Raw genomic sequence first — 24,627 nt, 5'->3', positions numbered from 1 at the left:
TCCCAGGAACTGAACAGCTGCAGGTGTAACAGATAATGGTACAGTGGGGATCCCAGGAACTGAACAGCTGCAGGTGTAACAGATAATGGTACAGTGGGGATCCCAGGAACTGAACAGCTGCAGGTGTAACAGATAATGGTACAGTGGGGATCCCAGGAACTGAACAGCTGCAGGTGTAACAGATAATGGTACAGTGGGGATCCCAGGAACTGAACAGCTGCAGGTGTAACAGATAATGGTACAGTGGGGATCCCAGGAACTGAACAACTGAACAGCTGCAGGTGTAACAGATAATGGTACAGTGGGGATCCCAGGAACTGAACAGCTGCAGGTGTAACAGATAATGGTACAGTGGGGATCCCAGGAACTGAACAGCTGCAGGTGTAACAGATAATGGTACAGTGGGGATCCCAGGAACTGAACAGCTGCAGGTGTAACAGATAATGGTACAGTGGGGATCCCAGGAACTGAACAGCTGCAGGTGTAACAGATAATGGTACAGTGGGGATCCCAGGAACTGAACAGCTGCAGGTGTAACAGATAATGGTACAGTGGGGATCCCAGGAACTGAACAGCTGCAGGTGTAACAGATAATGGTACAGTGGGGATCCCAGGAACTGAACAGCTGCAGGTGTAACAGATAATGGTACAGTGGGGATCCCAGGAACTGAACAGCTGCAGGTGTAACAGATAATGGTACAGTGGGGATCCCAGGAACTGAACAGCTGCAGGTGTAACAGATAATGGTACAGTGGGGATCCCAGGAACTGAACAGCTGCAGGTGTAACAGATAATGGTACAGTGGGGATCCCGGTAACAGATAATGGTACAGTGGGGATCACAGGAACTGAACAGCTGCAGGTGTAACAGATAATGGTACAGTGGGGATCCCAGGAACTGAACAGCTGCAGGTGTAACAGATAATGGTACAGTGGGGATCCCAGGAACTGAACAGCTGCAGGTGTAACAGATAATGGTACAGTGGGGATCCCAGGAACTGAACAGCTGCAGGTGTAACAGATAATGGTACAGTGGGGATCCCAGGAACTGAACAGCTGCAGGTGTAACAGATAATGGTACAGTGGGGATCCCAGGAACTGAACAGCTGCAGGTGTAACAGATAATGGTACAGTGGGGATCCCAGGAACTGAACAGCTGCAGGTGTAACAGATAATGGTACAGTGGGATCCCAGGAACTGAACAGCTGCAGGTGTAACAGATAATGGTACAGTGGGGATCCCAGGAACTGAACAGCTGCAGGTGTAACAGATAATGGTACAGTGGGGATCCCAGGAACTGAACAGCTGCAGGTGTAACAGATAATGGTACAGTGGGGATCCCAGGAACTGAACAGCTGCAGGAGTAACAGATAATGGTACAGTGGGGATCCCAGGAAATTAGCTGCAGGTGTAACAGATAATGGTACAGTGGGGATCCCAGAAACTGAACTGCTCCAGGTGTAACAGATAATGGTACAGTGGGGATCCCAGGAACTGAACAGCTGCAGGTGTAACAGATAATGGTACAGTGGGATCCCAGGAACTGAACAGCTGCAGGTGTAACAGATAATGGTACAGTGGGGATCCCAGGAACTGAACAGCTGCAGGTGTAACAGATAATGGTACAGTGGGGATCCCAGGAACTGAACAGCTGCAGGTGTAACAGATAATGGTACAGTGGGGATCCCAGGAACTGAACAGCTGCAGGTGTAGCAGATAATGGTACAGTGGGGGTCCCAGGAACTGAACAGCTGCAGGTGTAACAAATAATGACATAGTGGAGATCCTAGGAACTGAACAGCTGCAGGTGTGACAGATAATGGTACAGTGGTGATCCCAGGAACTGAACAGCTGCAGGTGTAACAGATAATGGTACAGTGGGGATCCCAGGAACTGAACAGCTGCAGGTGTAACAGATAATGGTACAGTGGGGATCCCAGGAACTGAACAGCTGCAAGTGTAACAGATAATGGTACAGTGGGGATCCCAGGAACTGAACAGCTGCAGGTGTAACAGATAATGGTACAGTGGGATCCCAGGAACTGAACAGCTGCAGGTGTAACAGATAATGGTACAGTGGGGATCCCAGGAACTGAACAGCTGCAGGTGTAACAGATAATGGTACAGTGGGGATCCCAGGAACTGAACAGCTGCAGGTGTAACAGATAATGGTACAGTGGGGATCCCAGGAACTGAACAGCTGCAGGTGTAACAGATAATGGTACAGTGGGGATCCCAGGAACTGAACAGCTGCAGGTGTAACAGATAATGGTACAGTGGGGATCCCAGGAACTGAACAGCTGCAGGTGTAACAGATAATGGTACAGTGGGGATCCCAGGAACTGAACAGCTGCAGGTGTAACAGATAATGGTACAGTGGGGATCCCAGGAACTGAACAGCTGCAGGTGTAACAGATAATGGTACAGTGGGGATCCCAGGAACTGAACAGCTGCAGGTGTAACAGATAATGGTACAGTGGGGATCCCAGGAACTGAACAGCTGCAGGTGTAACAGATAATGGTACAGTGCGGATCCCAGGAACTGAACAGCTGCAGGTGTAACAGATAATGGTACAGTGGGGATCCCAGGAACTGAACAGCTGCAGGTGTAACAGATAATGGTACAGTGGGGATCCCAGGAACTGAACAGCTGCAGGTGTAACAGATAATGGTACAGTGGGGATCCCAGGAACTGAACAGCTGCAGGTGTAACAGATAATGGTACAGTGGGGATCCCAGGAACTGAACAGCTGCAGGTGTAACTGATAATGGTACAGTGGGGATCCCAGGAACTGAACAGCTGCAGGTGTAACAGATAATGGTACAGTGGGGATCCCAGGAACTGAACAGCTGCAGGTGTAACAGATAATGGTACAGTGGGGATCCCAGGAACTGAACAGCTGCAGGTGTAACAGATAATGGTACAGTGGGGATCCCAGGAACTGAACAGCTGCAGGTGTAACAGATAATGGTACAGTGGGGATCCCAGGAACTGAACAGCTGCAGGTGTAACAGATAATGGTACAGTGGGGATCCCAGGAACTGAACAGCTGCAGGTGTAACAGATAATGGTACAGTGGGGATCCCAGGAACTGAACAGCTGCAGGTGTAACAGATAATGGTACAGGTGGGATCCCAGGAACTGAACAGCTGCAGGTGTAACTGATAATGGTACAGTGGGGATCCCAGGAACTGAACAGCTGCAGGTTTAACAGATAATGGTACAGTGGGGATACCAGGAACTGAACAGCAACAGGTGTAACAGATAATGGTACAGTGGGGATCCAGGAACTGAACAGCTGAAGATGTAACAGATAATGGTACAGTGGGGATCCCAGGAACTGAACAGCTGCAGGTGTAACAGATAATGGTACAGTGGGGATCCCAGGAACTGAACAGCTGCAGGTGTAACAGATAATGGTACAGTGGGGATCCCAGGAACTGAACAGCTGCAGGTGTAACAGATAATGGTACAGTGGGGATCCCAGGAACTGAACAGCTGCAGGTGTAACAGATAATGGTACAGTGGGGATCCCAGGAACTGAACAGCTGCAGGTGTAACAGATAATGGTACAGTGGGGATCCCAGGAACTGAACAGCTGCAGGTGTAACAGATAATGGTACAGTGGGGATCCCAGGAACTGAACAGCTGCAGGTGTAACAGATAATGGTACAGTGGGGATCCCAGGAACTGAACAGCTGCAGGTGTAACAGATAATGGTACAGTGGGGATCCCAGGAACTGAACAGCTGCAGGTGTAACAGATAATGGTACAGTGGGGATCCCAGGAACTGAACAGCTGCAGGTGTAACAGATAATGGTACAGTGGGGATCCCAGGAACTGAACAGCTGCAGGTGTAACAGATAATGGTACAGTGGGGATCCCAGGAACTGAACAGCTGCAGGTGTAACAGATAATGGTACAGTGGGGATCCCAGGAACTGAACAGCTGCAGGTGTAACAGATAATGGTACAGTGGGGATCCCTGGAACTGAACAGCTGCAGGTGTAACAGATAATGGTACAGTGGGGATCCCAGGAACTGAACAGCTGCAGGTGTAACAGATAATGGTACAGTGGGGATCCCAGGAACTGAACAGCTGCAGGTGTAACAGATAATGGTACAGTGGGGATCCCAGGAACTGAACAGCTGCAGGTGTAACAGATAATGGTACAGTGGGGATCCCAGGAACTGAACAGCTGCAGGTGTAACAGATAATGGTACAGTGGGGATCCCAGGAACTGAACAGCTGCAGGTGTAACAGATAATGGTACAGTGGGGATCCCAGGAACTGAACAGCTGCAGGTGTAACAGATAATGGTACAGTGGGGATCCCAGGAACTGAACAGCTGCAGGTGTAACAGATAATGGTACAGTGGGGATCCCAGGAACTGAACAGCTGCAGGTGTAACAGATAATGGTACAGTGGGGATCCCAGGAACTGAACAGCTGCAGGTGTAACAGATAATGGTACAGTGGGGATCCCAGGAACTGAACAGCTGCAGGTGTAACAGATAATGGTACAGTGGGGATCCCAGGAACTGAACAGCTGCAGGTGTAACAGATAATGGTACAGTGGGGATCCCAGGAACTGAACAGCTGCAGGTGTAACAGATAATGGTACAATGGGGATCCCAGGAACTGAACAGCTGCAGGTGTAACAGATAATGGTACAGTGGGGATCCCAGGAACTGAACAGCTGCAGGTGTAACAGATAATGGTACAGTGGGGATCCCAGGAACTGAACAGCTGCAGGTGTAACAGATAATGGTACAGTGGGGATCCCAGGAACTGAACAGCTGCAGGTGTAACAGATAATGGTACAGTGGGGATCCCAGGAACTGAACAGCTGCAGGTGTAACAGATAATGGTACAGTGGGGATCCCAGGAACTGAACAGCTGCAGGTGTAACAGATAATGGTACAGTGGGGATCCCAGGAACTGAACAGCTGCAGGTGTAACAGATAATGGTACAGTGGGGATCCCAGGAACTGAACAGCTGCAGGTGTAACAGATAATGGTACAGTGGGGATCCCAGGAACTGAACAGCTGCAGGTGTAACAGATAATGGTACAGTGGGGATCCCAGGAACTGAACAGCTGCAGGTGTAACAGATAATGGTACAGTGGGGATCCCAGGAACTGAACAGCTGCAGGTGTAACAGATAATGGTACAGTGGGGATCCCAGGAACTGAACAGCTGCAGGTGTAACAGATAATGGTACAGTGGGGATCCCAGGAACTGAACAGCTGCAGATGTAACAGATAATGGTACAGTGGGGATCCCAGGAACTGAACAGCTGCAGGTGTAACAGATAATGGTACAGTGGGGATCCCAGGAACTGAACAGCTGCAGGTGTAACAGATAATGGTACAGTGGGGATCCCAGGAACTGAACAGCTGCAGGTGTAACAGATAATGGTACAGTGGGGATCCCAGGAACTGAACAGCTGCAGGTGTAACAGATAATGGTACAGTGGGGATCCCAGGAACTGAACAGCTGCAGGTGTAACAGATAATGGTACAGTGGGGATCCCAGGAACTGAACAGCTGCAGGTGTAACAGATAATGGTACAGTGGGGATCCCAGGAACTGAACAGCTGCAGGTGTAACAGATAATGGTACAGTGGGGATCCCAGGAACTGAACAGCTGCAGGTGTAACAGATAATGGTGCAGTGGGGATCCCAGGAACTGAACAGCTGCAGGTGTAACAGATAATGGTACAGTGGGGATCCCAGGAACTGAACAGCTGCAGGTGTAACAGATAATGGTACAGTGGGGATCCCAGGAACTGAACAGCTGCAGGTGTAACAGATAATGGTACAGTGGGGATCCCAGGAACTGAACAGCTGCAGGTGTAACAGATAATGGTACAGTGGGGATCCCAGGAACTGAACAGCTGCAGGTGTAACAGATAATGGTACAGTGGGGATCCCAGGAACTGAACAGCTGCAGGTGTAACAGATAATGGTACAGTGGGGATCCCTGGAACTGAACAGCTGCAGGTGTAACAGATAATGGTACAGTGGGGATCCCAGGAACTGAACAGCTGCAGGTGTAACAGATAATGGTACAGTGGGGATCCCAGGAACTGAACAGCTGCAGGTGTAACAGATAATGGTACAGTGAGGATCCCAGGAACTGAACAGCTGCAGGTGTAACAGATAATGGTACAGTGGGGATCCCAGGAACTGAACAGCTGCAGGTGTAAGAGAGAATGGTACAGTGGGGATCCCAGGAACTGAACAGCTGCAGGTGTAACAGATAATGGTACAGTGGGGATCCCGGGAACTGAACAGCTGCAGGTGTAACAGATAATGGTACAGTGGGGATTCCAGGAACTGAACAGCTGCAGGTGTAACAGATAATGGTACAGTGGGGATCCTAGGAACTGAACAGCTGCAGGTGTAACAGATAATGGTACAGTGGGGATCCCAGGAACTGAACAGCTGCAGGTGTAACAGATAATGGTACAGTGGGGATCCCAGGAACTGAACAGCTGCAGGTGTAACAGATAATGGTACAGTGGGGATCCCAGGAACTGAACAGCTGCAGGTGTAACAGATAATGGTACAGTGGGGATCCCAGGAACTGAACAGCTGCAGGTGTAACAGATAATGGTACAGTGGGGATCCCAGGAACTGAACAGCTGCAGGTGTAACAGATAATGGTACAGTGGGGATCCCAGGAACTGAACAGCTGCAGGTGTAACAGATAATGGTACAGTGGGGATCCCAGGAACTGAACAGCTGCAGGTGTAACAGATAATGGTACAGTGGGGATCCCAGGAACTGAACAGCTGCAGGTGTAACAGATAATGGTACAGTGGAGATCCCAGGAACTGAACAGCTGCAGGTGTAACAGATAATGGTACAGTGGGGATCCCAGGAACTGAACAGCTGCAGGTGTAACAGATAATGGTACAGTGGGATCCCAGGAACTGAACAGCTGCAGGTGTAACAGATAATGGTACAGTGGGGATCCCAGGAACTGAACAGCTGCAGGTGTAACAGATAATGGTACAGTGGGGATCCCAGGAACTGAACAGCTGCAGGTGTAACAGATAATGGTACAGTGGGGATCCCAGGAACTGAACAGCTGCAGGTGTAACAGATAATGGTACAGTGGGGATCCCAGGAACTGAACAGCTGCAGGTGTAACAGATAATGGTACAGTAGGGATCCTAGTAACTGAACAGCTCCAGGTGTAACAGATAATGGTACAGTGTGGTTCCATGGAACTGAGCAGCTGCAGGTGTAACCAATAATGGTACAGTGGGGATCCCAGGAACTGAACAGCTGCAGGTGTAACAGATAATGGTACAGTGGGGATCCCAGGAACTGAACAGCTGCAGGTGTAACAGATAATGGTACAGTGGGGATCCCAGGAACTGAACAGCTGCAGGTGTAACAGATAATGGTACAGTGGGGATCCCAGGAACTGAACAGCTGCAGGTGTAACAGATAAAGGTACAGTGGGGATCCCAGGAACTGAACAGCTGCAGGTGTAACAGATAATGGTACAGTGGGGATCCCAGGAACTGAACAGCTGCAGGTGTAACAGATAATGGTACAGTGGGGATCCCAGGAACTGAACAGCTGCAGGTGTAACAGATAATGGTACAGTGGGATCCCAGGAACTGAACAGCTGCAGGTGTAACAGATAATGGTACAGTGGGGATCCCAGGAACTGAACAGCTGCAGGTGTAACAGATAATGGTACAGTGGGGATCCCAGGAACTGAACAGCTGCAGGTGTAACAGATAATGGTACAGTGGGGATCCCAGGAACTGAACAGCTGCAGGTGTAACAGATAATGGTACAGTGGGGATCCCAGGAACTGAACAGCTGCAGGTGTAACAGATAATGGTACAGTGGGGATCCCAGGAACTGAACAGCTGCAGGTGTAACAGATAATGGTACAGTGGGGATCCCAGGAACTGAACAGCTGCAGGTGTAACAGATAATGGTACAGTGGGGATCCCAGGAACTGAACAGCTGCAGGTGTAACAGATAATGGTACAGTGGGGATCCCAGGAACTGAACAGCTGCAGGTGTAACAGATAATGGTACAGTGGGGATCCCAGGAACTTAGCTGCAGGTGTAACAAATAATGGTATAGTGGGATCCCGGAAACTGAACAGCTGCAGGTGTAACAGGTAATGGTACAATGGGGATCCCAGGAACTGAACAGCTGCAGGTGTAACAGATAATGGTACAGTGGGGATCCCAGGAACTGAACAGCTGCAGGTGTAACAGATAATGGTACAGTGGGGATCCCAGGAACTGAACAGCTGCAGGTGTAACAGATAATGGTACAATGGGGATCCCAGGAACTGAACAGCCACAGGTGTAACAAGTAATGGTACAGTGGGGATCCCAGGAACTGATCAGCTGCAGGTGTAACAGTTAATGGTACAGTGGGATCCCAGGAACGGAACAGCTGCAGGTGTAACAGATAATGGTACAGTGGAGATCCCTAGAACTGAACAGCTGCAGGAGTAACAGATAATGGTACAGTGGGGATCCCAGGAACTGAACAGCTGCAGGTGTAACAGATAATGGTACAGTGGGGATCCCAGGAACTGAACAGCTGCAGGTGTAACAGATAATGGTACAGTGGGGATCCCAGGAACTGAACAGCTGCAGGTGTAACAGATAATGGTACAGTGGGGATCCCAGGAACTGAACAGCTGCAGGTGTAACAGATAATGGTACAGTGGGGATCCCAGGAACTGAACAGCTGCAGGTGTAACAGATAATGGTACAGTGGGGATCCCAGGAACTGAACAGCTGCAGGTGTAACAGATAATGGTACAGTGGGGATCCCAGGAACTGAACAGCTGCAGGTGTAACAGATAATGGTACAGTGGGGATCCCAGGAACTGAACAGCTGCAGGTGTAACAGATAATGGTACAGTGGGGATCCCAGGAACTGAACAGCTGCAGGTGTAACAGATAATGGTACAGTGGGGATCCCAGGAACTGAACAGCTGCAGGTGTAACAGATAATGGTACAGTGGGGATCCCAGGAACTGAACAGCTGCAGGTGTAACAGATAATGGTACAGTGGGGATCCCAGGAACTGAACAGCTGCAGGTGTAACAGATAATGGTACAGTGGGGATCCCAGGAACTGAACAGCTGCAGGTGTAACAGATAATGGTACAGTGGGGATCCCAGGAACTGAACAGCTGCAGGTGTAACAGATAATGGTACAGTGGGGATCCCAGGAACTGAACAGCTGCAGGTGTAACAGATAATGGTACAGTGGGGATCCCAGGAACTGAACAGCTGCAGGTGTAACAGATAATGGTACAGTGGGGATCCCAGGAACTGAACAGCTGCAGGTGTAACAGATAATGGTACAGTGGGGATCCCAGGAACTGAACAGCTGCAGGTGTAACAGATAATGGTACAGTGGGGATCCCAGGAACTGAACAGCTGCAGGTGTAACAGATAATGGTACAGTGGGGATCCCAGGAACTGAACAGCTGCAGGTGTAACAGATAATGGTACAGTGGGGATCCCAGGAACTGAACAGCTGCAGGTGTAACAGATAATGGTACAGTGGGGATCCCAGGAACTGAACAGCTGCAGGTGTAACAGATAATGGTACAGTGGGGATCCCAGGAACTGAACAGCTGCAGGTGTAACAGATAATGGTACAGTGGGGATCCCAGGAACTGAACAGCTGCAGGTGTAACAGATAATGGTACAGTGGGGATCCCAGGAACTGAACAGCTGCAGGTGTAACAGATAATGGTACAGTGGGGATCCCAGGAACTGAACAGCTGCAGGTGTAACAGATAATGGTACAGTGGGGATCCCAGGAACTGAACAGCTGCAGGTGTAACAGATAATGGTACAGTGGGGATCCCAGAAACTGAACAGCTGCAGGTGTAACAGATAATGGTACAGTGGGGATCCCAGGAACTGAACAGCTGCAGGTGTAACAGATAATGGTACAGTGGGGATCCCAGGAACTGAACAGCTGCAGGTGTAACAGATAATGGTACAGTGGGGATCCCAGGAACTGAACAGCTGCAGGTGTAACAGATAATGGTACAGTGGGGATCCCAGGAACTGAACAGCTGCAGGTGTAACAGATAATGGTACAGTGGGGATCCCAGGAACTGAACAGCTGCAGGTGTAACAGATAATGGTACAGTGGGGATCCCAGGAACTGAACAGCTGCAGGTGTAACAGATAATGGTACAGTGGGGATCCCAGGAACTGAACAGCTGCAGGTGTAACAGATAATGGTACAGTGGGGATCCCAGGAACTGAACAGCTGCAGGTGTAACAGATAATGGTACAGTGGGGATCCCAGGAACTGAACAGCTGCAGGTGTAACAGATAATGGTACAGTGGGGATCCCAGGAACTGAACAGCTGCAGGTGTAACAGATAATGGTACAGTGGGGATCCCAGGAAATGAACAGCTGCAGGTGTAACAGATAATGGTACAGTGGGGATCCCAGGAACTGAACAGCTGCAGGTGTAACAGATAATGGTACAGTGGGGATCCCAGGAACTGAACAGCTGCAGGTGTAACAGATAATGGTACAGTGGGGATCCCAGGAACTGAACAGCTGCAGGTGTAACAGATAATGGTACAGTGGGGATCCCAGGAACTGAACAGCTGCAGGTGTAACAGATAATGGTACAGTGGGGATCCCAGGAACTGAACAGCTGCAGGTGTAACAGATAATGGTACAGTGGGGATCCCAGGAACTGAACAGCTGCAGGTGTAACAGATAATGGTACAGTGGGGATCCCAGGAACTGAACAGCTGCAGGTGTAACAGATAATGGTACAGTGGGGATCCCAGGAACTGAACAGCTGCAGGTGTAACAGATAATGGTACAGTGGGGATCCCAGGAACTGAACAGCTGCAGGTGTAACAGATAATGGTACAGTGGGGATCCCAGGAACTGAACAGCTGCAGGTGTAACAGATAATGGTACAGTGGGGATCCCAGGAACTGAACAGCTGCAGGTGTAACAGATAATGGTACAGTGGGGATCCCAGGAACTGAACAGCTGCAGGTGTAACAGATAATGGTACAGTGGGGATCCCAGGAACTGAACAGCTGCAGGTGTAACAGATAATGGTACAGTGGGGATCCCAGGAACTGAACAGCTGCAGGTGTAACAGATAATGGTACAGTGGGGATCCCAGGAACTGAACAGCTGCAGGTGTAACAGATAATGGTACAGTGGGGATCCCAGGAACTGAACAGCTGCAGGTGTAACAGATAATGGTACAGTGGGGATCCCAGGAACTGAACAGCTGCAGGTGTAACAGATAATGGTACAGTGGGGATCCCAGGAACTGAACAGCTGCAGGTGTAACAGATAATGGTACAGTGGGGATCCCAGGAACTGAACAGCTGCAGGTGTAACAGATAATGGTACAGTGGGGATCCCAGGAACTGAACAGCTGCAGGTGTAACAGATAATGGTACAGTGGGGATCCCAGGAACTGAACAGCTGAAGATGTAACAGATAATGGTACAGTGGGGATCCCAGGAACTGAACAGCTGCAGGTGTAACAGATAATGGTACAGTGGGGATCCCAGGAACTGAACAGCTGCAGGTGTAACAGATAATGGTACAGTGGGGATCCCAGGAACTGAACAGCTGCAGGTGTAACAGATAATGGTACAGTGGGGATCCCAGGAACTGAACAGCTGCAGGTGTAACAGATAATGGTACAGTGGGGATCCCAGAAACTGAACAGCTGCAGGTGTAACAGATAATGGTACAGTGGGGATCCCAGGAACTGAACAGCTGCAGGTGTAACAGATAATGGTACAGTGGGGATCCCAGGAACTGAACAGCTGCAGGTGTAACAGATAATGGTATAGTGGGGATCCCAGGAAAGGAATAGCTGCAGATGTAACAGATAATGGAACAGTGGGATCCCAGGAACTGAACAGCTGCAGGTGTAACAGATAATGGTACAGTGGGGATCCCAGGAACTGAACAGCTGCAGGTGTAACAGATAATGGTACAGTGGGGATCCCAGGAACTGAACAGCTGCAGGTGTAACAGATAATGGTACAGTGGGGATCCCAGGAACTGAACAGCTGCAGGTGTAACAGATAATTGTACAGTGGGAATCCCAGGAACTGAACAGCTGCAGGTGTAACAGATAATGGTACAGTGGGGATCCCAGGAACTGAACAGCTGCAGGTGTAACAGATAATGGTACAGTGGGGATCCCAGGAACTGAACAGCTGCAGGTGTAACAGATAATGGTACAGTGGGGATCCCAGGAACTGAACAGCTGCAGGTGTAACAGATAATGGTACAGTGGGGATCCCAGGAACTGAACAGCTGCAGGTGTAACAGATAATGGTACAGTGGGGATCCCAGGAACTGAACAGCTGCAGGTGTAACAGATAATGGTACAGTGGGGATCCCAGGAACTGAACAGCTGCAGGTGTAACAGATAATGGTACAGTGGGGATCCCAGGAACTGAACAGCTGCAGGTGTAACAGATAATGGTACAGTGGGGATCCCAGGAACTGAACAGCTGCAGGTGTAACAGATAATGGTACAGTGGGGATCCCAGGAACTGAACAGCTGCAGGTGTAACAGATAATGGTACAGTGGGGATCCCAGGAGCTGAACAGCTGCAGGTGTAACAGATAATGGAACAATGGGATCCCAGAAACTGAACAGCTGCAGGTGTAACAGATAATGGTACAGTGGGGATCCCAGGAACTGAACAGCTGCAGGTGTAACAGATAATGGTACAGTGGGGATCCCAGGAACTGAACAGCTGCAGGTGTAACAGATAATGGTACAGTGGGGATCCCAGGAACTGAACAGCTGCAGGTGTAACAGATAATGGTACAGGTGGGATCCTAGGAACTGAACAGCTGCAGGTGTAACTGATAATGGTACAGTAGGGATCCCAGGAACTGAACAGCTGCAGGTGTAACAGATAATGGTACAGTGGGGATCCCAGGAACTGAACAGCTGCAGGTGTAACAGATAATGGTACAGTGGGGATCCCAGGAACTGAACAGCTGCAGGTGTAACAGATAATGGTACAGTGGGGATCCCAGGAACTGAACAGCTGCAGGTGTAACAGATAATGGTACAGTGGGGATCCCAGGAACTGAACAGCTGCAGGTGTAACAGATAATGGTACAGTGGGGATCCCAGGAACTGAACAGCTGCAGGTGTAACAGATAATGGTACAGTGGGGATCCCAGGAACTGAACAGCTGCAGGTGTAACAGATAATGGTACAGTGGGATCCCAGGAACTGAACAGCTGCAGGTGTAACAGATAATGGTACAGTGGGGATCCCAGGAACTGAACAGCTGCAGGTGTAACAGATAATGGTACAGTGGGGATCCCAGGAACTGAACAGCTGCAGGTGTAACAGATAATGGTACAGTGGGGATCCCAGGAACTGAACAGCTGCAGGTGTAACAGATAATGGTACAGTGGGGATCCCAGGAACTGAACAGCTGCAGGTGTAACAGATAATGGTACAGTGGGGATCCCAGGAACTGAACAGCTGCAGGTGTAACAGATAATGGTACAGTGGGGATCCCAGGAACTGAACAGCTGCAGGTGTAACAGATAATGGTACAGTGGGGATCCCAGGAAAGGAACAGCTGCAGATGTAACAGATAATGGAACAATGGGATCCCAGGAACTGAACAGCTGCAGGTGTAACAGATAATGGTACAGTGGGGATCCCAGGAACTGAACAGCTGAAGATGTAACAGATAATGGTACAGTGGGGATCCCAGGAACTGAACAGCTGCAGGTGTAACAGATAATGGTACAGTGGGGATCCCAGGAACTGAACAGCTGCAGGTGTAACAGATAATGGTACAGTGGGGATCCCAGGAACTGAACAGCTGCAGGTGTAACAGATAATGGTACAGTGGGGATCCCAGGAACTGAACAGCTGCAGGTGTAACAGATAATGGTACAGTGGGGATCCTAGGAGATGAACAGCTGCAGGTGTAACACATAATGGTACAGTGGGGATCCCAGAAACTGAAAAGCTGCAGGTGTAACAGATAATGGTACAACGGGGATCCCAGGAACTTAACAGCTGCAGGTGTAACAGATAATGGTACAGTGGGGATCCCAGGAACTGAACAGCTGCAGGTGTAACAGATAATGGTACAGTGGGGATCCCAGGAACTGAACAGCTGCAGGTGTAACAGATAATGGTACAGTGGGGATCCCAGGAACTGAACAGCTGCAGGTGTAACATTTAATGGTACAGTGGGGATCCCAGGAACTGAACAGCTGCAGGTGTAACAGATAATGGTACAGTGGGGATACCAGGAACTGAACAGCTGTAGGTGTAACAGATAATGGTACAATGGGGATCCCAGGAACTGAACAGCTGCAGGTGTAACAGATAATGGTACAGTGGGAATCCCAGGAACTGAACAGCTGCAGGTGTAGCAGATACTGGTACAGTGGGGATCACAGCAACTGAACAGCTGCAGGTGTAACAGATAATGGTACAGTGGGGATCCTAGGAACTGAACAGCTGAAGATGTAACAGATAATGGTACAGTGGGGATCCCAGGAACTGAAAAGCTGCAGGTGTAACAGATAATGGTACAGTGGGGATACCAGGAACTGAACAGCTGCAGGTGTAACTGATATAGGAACAATGGGGATCCCTGGAATGGAACAGCTGCAGGTGTAAGAGATAATGGTACAGTGGGGATCCCAGGAACTGAACAGCTGCAGGTGTAACAGATAATGGTATAGTGGGGATCCCAGGAGCTGAACAGCTGCAGGTGTAACAGAAAATGGTACAGTGGGGATGCTGGGAACTGAACAGCTGCAGGTGTAGCCTATAGTGGTACAGTGAGGATCCCAGGAACTGAACAGCTGCAGGTGTAACAGATAATGGTACAGTGGGGATCCCAGGAACTGAACAGCTGCAGGTGTAACAGATAATGGTACAGTGGGGATCCCAGGAACTGAACAGCTGCAGGTGTAACAGATAGTGGTACAGTGGGGATCCCTGGAACTGAACAGCTACAGGTGTAACAGATAATGGTACAGTCGGGATCGCAGGAACTGAACAGCTGTAGGTCTTACAGATAATGGTACAGGTGAGATCCCAGGAACTGAACAGCTGCAGGGGTAACAGATAATGGTACAGTGGGGATCCTAGGAGCTGAACAGCTGCAGCTGTAACAGATATGGGTACAGTGGGGATCCCAGGAACTGAGCAGCTGCAGCAGTTAGAGAAACCCTGGATTTTCCTGGTCAGGAACCTCTGTGGTTTCTTTAACTGCTGCATGTGCTTTGCAAGGTACATGCCGGAGGGGGCATTGTACTCGATAATGTGTCTGATAAGGGTGGAATACAGGGATGTTATGAGCTCCTTGTTACTGGATGAAGTACCCTTACTTATGAGGTGGGCCATGTAGAAAGCCTTCTGTACAATGGAGGCAACATGGCGGTCAAAAGTCAGGTTGCTATCAACCTGGATGCCAAAGTCCCTCATACCTTATTGTGTGCTTAGTATGTTGTTATTAATGTGATAATTAGTGGGGACACCATTTCCCCCAAAGGGGATAATTATGTATTTCTTGGCATTCAGTTTGAGGCCATGCTTCTGGCACCAGTCATTAGTTTGGCTAAGCCCCCCTTGGAGGATGTTCACATCATTAGAGGACTTTATGACAGTGCACAGCTTGCAGTCATCTGCAAACTTGGTCAGCTACAGGCCACTGGTTTTAGCTTGCACCTCAAAAAATATATCCGAAACAGTAGAGACCCCAAGACCAATCCTTGGTGTACGCCACTTGTTATGGGGCTACTACTAGAAGTGGCTTCCCCTATTTTGACTGAGTGGGTTCTATCAGTGAGCCACTTAACTACCCATCTGGTACATATGGGTTGATGCCTAGCTGAGAAGGTTTAGCTATTATGCCCGAGTGGGGAATAGTGTCAAAGGCTTTGGCTGGGTCAAGGTAGGCGGTGTGCATTGTGTTGCCTCATCCATGGCTTTGGTGACTCTTTCTAAGAAGGTGACCAAGTTTATTAGGCATGGTCTTCTTTTGGCAAAACCAAACTGTGTGGGAATCAAGCATTTGGAGGGTGCCAATGTCCTTGTTTATAAGGTTCATGATAATGTGTTCCATGGCCTTGCAGATCAGGCTAGTTACACTGATTGGCCTGTAATTGCCTGGGTTGGCGGACACTCCAACTTTGTGCAGAGGGATGACAGTGGCTGTCCTCCATTCTGCTGGGATGAAGCCGGTGAACAGGCTTTGGTTGAATAGGGTGCCTAGTGGTACAGAGAGCTTTGAGGTTCATCAAATTATCAGAAGAAGGAGAATACAAGAAAAGTTAAAGAGGAAGGGGGGGGGCGACATTATTCTAGGCAAGGCTCAAAAGACAAACCCACCACCATAAATAGCACAAGTAACGAAAAACTGAGGGTAATGCTACTTAATGCCAGAAGTCTAAACCTCAAAATGCATGCACTCAAGGCACTCATCAATATGGAGAAAATCGATATATGTGCAGTAACAGAAACCTCGTTTAAGGCTCCAGAGAACATCCCAGCACTACCAGGCTACAACTCATACCATACATTTTTCTTAGTTATTTTAACCATTGATTTTTATACTTTGTTTATTTCTGAAGAAGTTCTTGCTACAGTGAAGAACGAAAGTGCTCAGAATTCATCGGATCTACTTCAGAGTGTTCCTTCATTTCTTTGGAAGTTTTTGTTTGTTATGTATATATGTATACATAAAGTATAATCACATGCATTTATGTATTAATGTATCTATGTATGAATGTCTGTATGCATACACAAAGCATGATCATATGTATGTACATATATATGTATACATAAAGCATAATCACATGCATGCATGTACTTATGTATCTATGTATATCTGCATCCGCATGATCATAGATATGTATGTATGTATACATAAAGCATGATCATATGCATGTATTTACTTATGTATGTATGCATGTCAGTATGTATACATAAAGCATGATCATATGCATGATGTACATATGTATGTATGTCTGTATGTTTTATTTATTTATTTATTTTACATTTGTTGACCGGGAAAGTCCGACTGGACACATGTCCATTTTCAGCGGAGGCCCGGGGAGAAAAGCTCCAATAGTACATAGTAGGTTACAAAAAGTTCCAATAGTACATAGTAGGTTACAACAATGTTTGACAGCTAACATACGATTGTAGTTATGCACTAAATACCCAGGGAAGAAAAAAAAGTTACATTAGTATGTACAATAACAATTATAAAGAGAAAAACAAAGCATCATATAGTTAGTATACACAGGTAAGAAAAAGTTACATTAGGATGTACAGTGAACAATTATTATAAGAAACAAACCTACAAGTAGTTAGTTTCAGGGGGAGAGTAGATGGCTTGAGGCCTAGGAGGATAGTAATTTCACTGAGGAGGTTGAGGGGGAGCTATGGGTTAGTCTGGATTAGAACATTGGCAATGCCAGTGGGATTTGAAGTGGTGGGATAGGCCATTTCTGAAAGTATTTAGGGAGGTTGATTCGGTGAGACTAGGTGGAAGAGAGTTCCATATTTTACCCACTGTGTTTGAAAACAGAGAGTCACCTCCTGAGTTACAGGATTTGATTGTCTGTGTATGTATACATAAAGCATAATCACATGCATGTATGTACTCATATATCTATGTATGTCTGCATCCATACATAAAGCATGATCATAGATATGCATGTATGTATACATAAAGCATAATCACATGCATGTATGTACTCATATATCTATGTATGTCTGCATCCATACATAAAGCATGATCATAGATATGCATGTATGTATACATAAAGCATAATCACATGCATGTATGTACTCATATATCTATGTATGTCTGCATCCATACATAAAGCATGATCACAGGTATGTATGTATGTCTGTATGTTTATGTAAAGCATGATCATATGTATGTACATATATATGCATACATAAAGCATAATCACATGCATGTATGTACTCAAGTATCTATGTATGTCTGCATCCATACATAAAGCATGATCACAGGTATCTATGTATGTCTGTATGTTTATGTAAAGCATGATCATATGTATGTATGTATGTATACATAAAGCATGATCATATGCATGTATTTGCTTATGTATGTATGCATGTCAGTATGTATACATAAAGCATGATCATATACATGCATGTACATATGTATGTATGTCTGCATGTATACATAAAGCATGATCACATGCATGCAGTTACTCATGTATCTATGTATGTATGTCTGTATGTATACATAAAGCATGATCATATGCATGTATGTACTCATGTATGTATGTATGTCTGTATACATAACACATAATCATATGCATGTATACATAAAGCATGATCACATGCATGTATGTACTCATGTATGTATGTATGCTTGTATGTATACATAAAGCATGATTGTTTCCATGCATGTACACATGTATGTATGTCTGTATGTATGCATAAAGCATGATCATATGTATGTATGTACTCATGTATCTATGTATGTATACCTGTATGTATACATAAAGTGCAATCATATGCATGTATGTACACATGTATGTATGTCTGTATATACAGATAACATATGATCATATGCATACCTTTCAACTGTACAAATTTTTGCAGAATGTCCAAATTTTTGCCTCATATTTTTGGTCCGTTTTTCATAAAATTGTGGTTTTCTGGCAAATGACTGGCAAGTTGATAAAGATTAAAGTCAAAAAATGACAGACATTTGAGTTTCAGGCCTCATACTGTTCAGAAAATTCTAATTTCTAAGTTTGTAACAGCAATATTTAAAAATTGTCCCTATTTTTGGACTTTTGTCCTCCCATTTTTTATGGCTTTGTCCAGATTTCTTACTCTAAGAGGTTGAGAGGTATGATATGCATGCATGTACACATGTATGTCTGTATGTATACATAACGCATGATTATATGCATGTATGTATGTCTGCATGTATACATAAAACATGATCATATGTATGTATGTTTGTGTGTATGCATGTATGTACGTATGTATATGTATATATATATATATACACATAAAACATGATCATATGTTCCTTTATAGTGACTGACACTTTCTAATAAAATATTCTGGAACTGTACTTTTTGAAAATAATGTCAGTTGATATAAAGGGCAAGCACAAATTTCCATCATCATAATCTCATAAACTACTGGAATTAAATATGGCAATTTCATTCTCATTATATAACGCAAATAAATAAATAAATATTTTCAAATCAAAATGTGATGCAATGTTTAAAGAAAGCTAGAATAAACAGCGTCTAACTAGAAAAAAACTGTTCCTGTCATGTAGAGAGGGAGAAAGAGAGCCCAACCAAAATGGATATTGTTGTCTTTCAGATTTTCCAGGTTAGGGGTCGCCACAGCGGAACTCTGGTCCGCTAATGATTGGCAGTAGATTTTGACGAGTGCCAAGGTGCCAGCTCGATGTTCAACCTTCAACGAAGGCATGCCCATTTACGCATGTTATTCGAACGCCCACGCAACCGCGGGGAGGACATGCAGACTCCACACAGAAGGCACTCCCTGCACTTCAGCCGAGAATCGAACGGGAGAACATCTTGCTGTGAGGCAACAATGCTACCGCTGCACCACCGTGGCATGCCAAAGCCTAAACCTCTGGACAGAGTCTACAGAAATCTGGATAAAATTAGTATTCATAGGGAGCAAAAGCAACCTAGAAGGAAAATAAGTGAGAAGGAACCAAAGGAGGAACAGGTGACTGCCTTTAAAAATCATGTTTAAAGGGGTGAAACAAATTTTATTTTTACATATAAAAAGTGTTCACATGCACATGTTTGCATGTAAAAATAAAACTTCATTTCTAGCTACTTTTTAATAAGTTGATATTTAAAAACCCTCTGAACATGGAAGTGTAAAGTAGTTGTGGTGTATTTATGGCATTAATACTAATCTGGTGGGAGAAGGCATGCACATCACTTTGGGGACCAGTATAATTAAATGCGAATAGCATTAGTAAATGCTTGTGAAACATTTATATAATTGCCAACCTGTTTAATAGTTTGTCAAAAAACTGCCAGCTGTTAATTTAACAGGTTAATATTTTTTTCAAAACTGCTAACAGATGCACAATAAACTGCACTAAACATAAGTTTAATAATTAAGTCTCTGAAAGAAATAACTAACAATTGCTGATGTAACAGTTGAGGTGAATATAAAGGAATGTATGAGGGTAACAACTGCTGATGTAACAGCTGTGGTGAATATAAAGGAATGTATGAGGGTAACAATTGCTGATGTAACAGCTGGGGTGAATATAAAGGAATGTATGAGGGTAACAATTGCTGATGTAACAGCTGGGGTGAATATAAAGGAATGTATGAGGGTAACTGTTGCTGATGTAACAGCTGGGGTGAGTATAAAGGAATGCATGAGGGTAGCAATTGCTGATGTAACAGCTGGGGTGAATATAAAGGAATGTATGAGGGTAACAATTACTGATTTAACAGCTGGGGTGAATATAAAGGAATGTATGAGGGTAACAATTGCTGATGTAACAGCTGGGGTGAATATAAAGGAATGTATGAGGGTAACAAGTGAAAGTAAACTACAGCTTATAGGCAAATGTGAAATAAAGGAACAGTGGTGTTTAAACAGCAGTGTAAACAGGTGTAAAATTGCTATTGGACGATCACACAACTGAAACTGGCACACCAGGTTGGTGAGCAACAGTGAGGAGGGGAGAAGAATAAATGGCCATGCTGTAATATAAAAAACTGATTTCAGTACTGGGTTGGTATGCAATGTATTAGCATGAATGGCACTGGAATTGAATGAGCAAATGTCTTTAATGACCCATGTTCAGGGTATATCGATGCAAATACAACAGCCCAAATTTCGGGTTCCAGAGGCTGAGGATGGGCAGAAGGAGTTCATCTTGGAGGTTAGGCCAGCAAAAGGATTATGCTGGAAAGCAACAACTGGGAAAGCAGGGAGGGGTGAGAAAAAACACCAAGGAAAACAAAGTTAATTATAGAGAATATCTTATAGGTTCATAGGTCGATACTAGGCTATTGGCTTGGAGCCCCTTATAAGCCTAGCCAACAATTTCACCATGTTCCCACAAAGTCAGCACATGTTTTCCCTGTCCAGCAGGGACACAGGTGGGATCCCAGGGGTATATTTTCTGTTTCCCATCCAGTTGTCCAGTTTCCTCTTAAAGAGGGCTAGTGAGGTACTCTGCTTGACATGAAGAGGAAGTCTAGTACACAGATGGGGGAGTCGGTGGGACACAAATCTATCCTGCCAACAAGTTCTATTAATACCACAGACCAGGTTGAGACCTTGCATGTGGGTTGCGCCAGTGGAGTTTGACTTATGGATATGCAGCATCCCCATATAGGCTGAGTCTGAGATGGCCTTGTATGCCAGACACAGGTCACCTCTGAGAAGTCTGTACAAGACTGAGTAGAGGGACAGGGCTTTTAGCCTGTCTGTATAGGACAAGTGTTTGAAACCCTGGATTTTCCTGGTCAGGAACCTCTGTGGTTTCTTTAACTGCTGCATGTGCTTTGCAAGGTACATGCCAAAGGGGGCATTGTACTCGATAATGGGTCTGATAAGGGTGGAGTACAGGGATGTTATGAGCTCCTTGTTACTGGATGAAGTACCCTTACTTATGAGGTGGGCCATGTAGAAAGCCTTCCGTACAATGGAGGCAACATGGTGGTCAAAAGTCAGGTTGCTATCAACCTGGATGCCAAAGTCCCTCACACCTTATTGTGTGCTTAGTATGTTGTTATTAATGTGATAATTAGTGGGGACACCATTTTCCTCAAAGGGGATAATTATGTATTTCTTGGCATTCAGTTTGAGGCCATGCTTCTGGCACCAGTCATTAGTTTGGCAAAGGCCCTCTTGGTGGATGTTCACATCATTAGGGAACTTTATGACAGTGCACAGCTTGCAGTCATCTGCAAACTTGGTCAGCTACAGGCCACTGGTTTTAGCTTGCACCTCAAAAAATATATCCGAAACAGTAGAGACCCCAAGACCAATCCTTGGTGTACGCCACTTGTTATGGGTCTACTACTAGAAGTGGCTTCCCCTATTTTGACTGAGTGGGTTCTATCAGTGAGCCACTTAACTACCCATCTGGTAACATATGGGTTGATGCCTAGCTGAGAAGGTTTATCTATTATGCCCGAGTGGGGAATAGTGTCAAAGGCTTTGGCTAGGCCAAGGTAGGTGGTATGCACTGTTTTGCTTCATCCATGGCTTTGGTGATACTTTCTAAGAAGGTGACCAAGTTTATCAGGCATGGTCTTCCATTGGCAAAACCAAACTGTGTGGGAATCAAGCATTTGGAGGTTGCCAATGTCCTTGTTTATAAGGTCCATGATAATAATAAGTTAGGCTGATTGGCCTATAATTGCCTGGGTCGGCGGACGCTCCAACTTTGTGCAGAGGGATGACAGTGGCTGTCCTCCATTCTGCTGGGATGAAGCCGGTGAACAGGCTTTGGTTGAATAGGATGCCTAGTGGTACCGAGAGCTCTGAGGTTCATCAAATTATCAGAAGAAGGAGAATACAAGAAAAGTTAAAAAGGAACAGGCTGCGACTTTGTTCTAGGCAAGGCTCAAAAGACAAACCCACTGCCATAAATAGCACAAGTAACAGAAAACTGAGGGTAATGCTACTGAATGCCAGAATTCTAAACCTCAAAATGCACGCACTCGAGCCAATCTTCAGTATGGAGAACATCGATATCTGTGCAGTAACAGAAACCTGATTTAAGGCTCCAGAGAGCACCCCAGCACTACCAGGCTACGACTCATACCATACATTTCGGCCACAGAACCCGGACCGAAATACAAAAGGTGGGGGAGTATCCATATTCATCAAGAATACCCACACCTCCAGGTTAGTGGCACAGCACAATGCTTCAGAGATCATCCACGTGCAACTAACAATGGGCAAAACTGCTATTCAAATTATAGCTTGCTACAGATCACCCACCATGTCCCAGGACCCCTACTCCGCATTTCTGAAAACACTGGGAAACATAAAGGTCCTACCGAACACCCTGATACTGGGTAATTTCAATTACCCAAACATTAACTGGGCGAACTACTCAAGTACAAACTCCCTTACCCAACATTTCCTAGAATTTATAAACTCAAACACCCTGGATCAACTGGTCAACACCCCCACCAGAGGTGACAACATATTGGACCTGGTCATCACCAATATGGGCGACCGGTGTTCCACACCGGAGGTCAACCCTTCACTGGTTAGATCTGACCATAAACTAATCACTCTGGATATCCAAATTCAGCGACCACCCCCGGTCAAAGAAACCACCGTGAAAAACTTTTCAAAAGCAAACGTCATCTTACTTAAGACCGAGGTGGGAAGTTTGAAAGCCCCCATGCTAAAGGATAATGCCATCCAAGCTGCAAAATCCTTTATTATACAACGACCCCCCATTAATATTCAAAAACGTGCATGCTGATTGATCAGCGTGCACATTGTAAATCAGTTATAGTAATGGACTTTTTCCATTACTATAACTCTTTTTTTAAGCAACGGAGAACGCAAGATCTCCATTGCTTCATACTGTCTCGCTATGTTAAATGAGTTTAACATAGCAAGACAACTTTAAAAAAAGCAATGGAAATTCTCCATTGCTTTTTTTAAAGCTGTCTCACTATGTCAACCTCCTTTAACATAGCGAGACAGTTTTAAAAAGCAATGGAGATCTTGCTTTCTCCGTTGCTTTTTTCAAAACTGTCTCGCTATGTTAAATGGGTTTAACATAGCGAGACAGCTTTAAAAAAGCAACAGAGATTCTCCTTTGCTTTTTTAAAGCTGTCTCGCTATGTTAAACCCATTTAACATAGCAAAACAGTTTGTAAAAAGCAACGGAGATCTTGCTTTCTCCGTTGCTTTTGCCCACAACTCTGATGTACTGCGTAGGCAGTACAATGTCATGTTGAAAAATTGATTCCTAAGGGGTTAAGGTCATCTTTCTGTCCTACAGGTCTATTTTTTGACTCTGATTTTAACAAGGAGTTAACACTACTATTTAATGTACAAGGCTTACAACTCCTCGAAGTTTTGATTAAATATTACAACATTCAGATCAATAAATTGACCAAAGAAGTTTCTGACTTGGACATAACTGTTAGGAACGACTTAGACTTTGAACGTTATAGGTTCGATTATACTCGGACCTTTACAAGTATAGACTTGTTTATTGAAAAAGCTAAAGTTACCAAGAATAAAAAGCTTATGAGGGACAGAACAGCATACGCCAACAACACAGCGTATGTAAAACTAAATGGTACATCTAACACTGCTTTAATAGATTTAACGAATGGTGGACAAGACCAGAACCCTGTTACTGACATTGACAATCCTGACTACGATTATGAACGGATGGAAGTACCAACTGTAAGACGTAGCAATAGAATACAAGAAAATGTCAACAAAAATGGGCCACCACATTACGTTAACAATAGACAGTTAAACTACAACAACAACTCCAATGACGGTCGTTTTTTAGGACCACGGAATTTCAAACCCC

This window comes from Protopterus annectens, chromosome 12.part0 (assembly GCF_019279795.1).
Source record: "Protopterus annectens isolate FY-2018-M chromosome 12.part0, PAN1.0, whole genome shotgun sequence".
Taxonomy (NCBI): domain Eukaryota; kingdom Metazoa; phylum Chordata; order Ceratodontiformes; family Protopteridae; genus Protopterus; species Protopterus annectens.
This window is presented reverse-complemented; position numbering follows the sequence as displayed.